Below are 4,640 nucleotides of genomic sequence, written 5' to 3'. Positions count from 1 at the left end.
GTTTTAGTTATGCATACAGTAGATGGGAAATTTTCAAACTTATGACTATATCCAAAGAAAACACATGAAATATTCTCGAATTGATTCAGCTGTTGTCCTGCCATGTTAGTATTGAAACCATTATTAGTAAAATTCTTCAGCATATTATTCATAGAAAATACTTGAGCTACTAATGAAGTGAATACATCAAATTCATGTACTCCTGCTACTCTTTTTCCAGTGGCTGATCAATTGGTCGACCATTAATAATTGTTTCTAGAAATTCTCTTAAGAATCTCATAAGCCTCATTATATGATTTTGAAAGAAGGGCTCTATTTGTAGACGCATCTACAACCATTTTAGTGTGTGTGTTAAGATTGTTGTAGAAAGTCTCCAATTGGATACAGTACAGAGTACCATGATGTGGACACTTCCATAACGACTCCTTGAAATATTCCGATGCCTCATATAAGAATTCATCATCGTATTGTTGCAACATAGTAATTTCATTCCTAAGCTTGACATTCTTACTTGATGGAAAATATTTCATCAGGAATCGTTCAGCCAATTCCTACCAAGTACTTATTGAACCAGGCGGTAAAGAATTTAGCCATGCTCATTCTTTGTCCCTTAATGAGAATGGAAATAGTTTCAACCTAAATGCATCTTCTATGACTCCTGTCAATTTAAATGAATCACTCACCTCCATAAACAATCGAAGGTGAAGGTGTGGATCTTCAGTGGGTGTCACATTAAATTGTCCCACTGTTTGAAGCATTTGAAACATTATTAGTTTCAATTCAAACTGTTGTGCCTTAATCTTGGGTCCTACAATCCCTGGATTGAACTCATGAAAGAGTGGCACAACGTATTGATGTATAGTAAGGTCTTTGTCATCAACAACAAGGATTTGATTTCGAGTATTACTCGCTACATTTTCTCTTTAATTAGGATTCATATCTGCAGTTTGTATCTGGGTTGCTTGTTTTCTTCTTTGTTGAAAGGCGCATTCTATTTCAAGGTCAATTGATAATATATCAATGATTCAGTTTATGTTCATAAAAACTTGAAAAATAAAACAAATAAATTAAAAGAAAAATAAAAATAAAAATAAACCAAATTGTAAAATAAAATTCACAAATAATGAGTAAACAATAAAAATCCTCGACAACGACACCAAAAACTTGGTTCCCGAAAATGTGAAAGTATAACAATCAGTAACAAGTAATAAAGTGATAAGTATCGAATTATCATCTCCACAGGGATTGTATATGAAAGGTAAAATATTTATAAAATTAGTAAATACAATTTGGTAAAGGGAAATAATAAGAGGTGATTTGAATCTACTATCACTAAATTAATTCTAAAAAATTATCAAGGCAAACAAAATATGATCACAAAACTAAAAATAACAATCACAAGATTTACAACTATGACATGAAAAAGCTAGATTACTTACTTTTCCTTTAATTAATAGTATTTAAAACTATGTTGACAATGTTATGGTAAATCCGTTGGCAAATCAATCAAACATGCACCATTCAAATATTTTTTCCACTAATTACCATCTTGTTTGGATGAAATAATTAATTCAAATGTTTTCAAACACTTTATAATACAAGAATAACATACACGATTTTATTTGAACGAGTAAACAAATGATGCATAGAACATATCAACAAAGTAGAAATAATATTAAACAAAGAAATGCAATTAATCTAGCATCAACCAAAATTAAGCCATAATATTTTAATTGAAAACAAAAGAATAAAAAGCAATCATGTTTATCAACTTAACAAAAGTAAAGAGAAAAAGAGAGACGCTAGAGCCAATTGTGTGGATTTATTGACACTATCGTGTTTATAAACTTGTTGAAGACCTTTAGCATCTAATCTCCCTTTGTATATTTGTTCATTATCATCCATGTCGATTTTCTATTTGAAGACCCACTTGCACCCTATGGGTTTAATCCCTTCAAGTGGGTTAACTAATATCCATACCTGGTTTTCTGACATGGAACCATCTCAGACTTCATGGCCTCAAGCCATTTATCAGAATCTGGGCTCCCCAATGTTTCTTGATAGGTCTTAGACTCATCTTGATCTATAAGTAGATTATCACCATGTGTTGTAATAAGAAATCCACATCTCATACGTACATGGCGTTCCCTTAAAGATCTTCGTGGTAGTTGTGATTCGAGAATAATTGATTGTTCTGCAATAGTTTGTGGAACCTGTTGTTATTTAATATTTGGTTTAGTGATATACTATTCTTCTCGAATTTCTCTGAGTTTAATTTTTCTACCACTTCCTTTTTTAGAGACAAGTTGTAACAACCCATTTTCAGTGAAATCAGAATAGTGGTTTGGGGACCACAAATTTGAGCCAGAAAAAAACTATTTTAATATTATTGCATGGTTTTCATTATGATAGGAATGTTGTATGAAAATTCTGATAAGAAAATTTTACCGATTATGTGTTTAATTATGGAAAGGACCAAATTGCATAAAATGAAAAAGTTGAGTTCTAGTAGCTAAAAGGATCAATTAGCTATGGAGTTCAAAATAAGAGGTCCTTATATGGAAATTAGACCATTAAATAAAAGTTAGTAGATATTTTTGGTGATTCATCCATGGAAAATTAGAAAAAGGCAAGGACTAAATTGGAAACAAAAATAATTAAAAGATGATAAATGAATTAAAAAGAAATAATATCATTTTATACCATCTTATTCCCCAAAATATAAATGGAAACCCTAGGAAAGAGAAAGCAAGTTGGGTAAGTATTCTTGTCCCATTTTAGTAATTTTTATATTTTTGAGATCGGGGTAGCTTAATCTATATATTTTGGGTATTAATTTGAAAAGATATCAAAGTATAAAAATTTTTCCATGGATGAATATGCTAAAATTTTGAAATTTATGGTAGAAAATGAAAGGTTGTTAATAAATAAACAGCTTTTACAAATAGAATTTTCATGAAATTGTGATCTAGGGACTAAATTGAAAAATTGTAAAAACCCATGGAAAAATTTTGATTTTTAAGAAATTTATGGACTGTTATTAAGACATGTAAAAATTGGTTAGGCTTAGAATAAGGATTAAATTGCATGAATTTTATTTTCCGAGCCTAGAGACAAAATTGAAATTTATGAAATGTGTAGGGGAAAAATGGTAATTTTGCCTAGGATGTGAATTGAATGTAATTGAATATGAAATGTAAAAAATTGATGATTAAATTCATTTATATAGATCCAGATAACTCAAATTCGAAGCTAGATCGAGGAAAAGAAAAAGTTTCGGATTAGTAGATATTCATACACAAACAAGTGTTGAGGTAAGTTCATGTAACTTATTTATGTATGTTAATATGTTTGAATTCAATGTTGTATTTGGGTGAATTATATAAGTGTTTAAAGTATGAAATAAATCACATGCTCGATATTGCTTGATAAATGAAAAGTTCCATTTGAATAATGAAATTCGGTGGATATATGATTTCTCGTATTGAATGTGGTCCTGCATATGTTACGAGCAGAATATAGCTCAGACGAGCAATCCTGTTATAGCCCTCTCGAGCATCCTGTTATATAGTTCCTACGAGCATCCTGATTAGTAGTGATTTTTCATGTGTTGTACATTACCGCAGCTCTTTGTGAGCATCCTGTTACATGATTCGACCGGTTGTGATCCAACATATAATGCGAACACAAACGCAGCTCTACGTGAGCGTCCTAGTATAGGCTCTTATGAGCTTCCTGACATGGCTTGCTTGAACTCTCTGTTATCTTATTTGGTGCTTATTGATAATAACTCTTCAGAGTTACCTGATAAGCTCTATGAGCTCCCTGATTAATACTGTTATGAGTTTTCTATTTATCCCGTATAAGTGTAACATCCCGAATTAGGGCGTCGGAACAGTGGTTTCGAGACCACAAATCTGAGATGGTAATAATTATTTTATGATTATTATAAGGTCTATGATATGTCTCTATGCTCGTGTGAAAATTTCATGAGGAAATTTTATGTGAAAAGTGCTTAATTAGACTTTAAGGACTAAATCAAATAATTTGTAAAACTTGTGTTCTAGAAGCAATTTGCATGAAATTAATTAGAATATTAATTAGGGGTCCTTAAAGAGTAATTTGAGCAAGTTCTAAAAATTTGGACAAAAATGACCTTGGATGGGTAAAATTTGAAAGAATAGTAAAAAGGGCATTTTGGTCATTTAGCGGTAAAATGAACTAAAAGACAAAATAAAAGCCAAATTAGTGTCCATCTTCCTCCCATGGCCATGTGAATCAAGAGGGGAGCCATGGCTAGGGTTTCCAAGCTTCCAAGCTCAATAGTAAGTGATCCTGAGCCCCGTTTTTAATGTTCTATACATTTTTGAAGTCCTGGTAACATGACCTATTCATTTCTACCATTATTTTGAGCTAAGGTTTATATTTAAAAATTTACCCATGCATGACATGCTAGTATTTTGATGTTTAATGGTAGAATATGAAAGATTGGAGTGTGTTTAACACCTTTTTCTAAGTGATTTTTCATGAAAAAGCCTAAAAAGGACTAAATTGAAAAAAGTGTAAAATAGGTAACTAAAAATCTATTTTAATGAGAAATGTGGGTTGCCATAAGCTTGAATATGGTTCGGTTAGGCTTG

At 31.3% G+C, this 4,640-nt stretch overlaps 1 non-coding gene across 1 annotated transcript; it reads left to right on the top strand.

Moving 5' to 3' along the window:
- Positions 1–393: 393 nt before the first annotated feature.
- LOC121231444 (small nucleolar RNA R71) lies at positions 394–500 on the top strand. The gene has a single exon (XR_005929503.1). It is a non-coding gene; the product is annotated as a small nucleolar RNA R71 (small nucleolar RNA).
- Positions 501–4,640: the final 4,140 nt, after the last annotated feature.

The sequence above is a fragment of the Gossypium hirsutum genome, chromosome A06 (genome assembly GCF_007990345.1).
Source record: "Gossypium hirsutum isolate 1008001.06 chromosome A06, Gossypium_hirsutum_v2.1, whole genome shotgun sequence".
Classification (NCBI taxonomy): Eukaryota; Viridiplantae; Streptophyta; class Magnoliopsida; order Malvales; family Malvaceae; genus Gossypium; species Gossypium hirsutum.
Note: the sequence above shows the minus strand (reverse complement) of the source record. Positions and strands in the feature narration are given on the sequence as shown.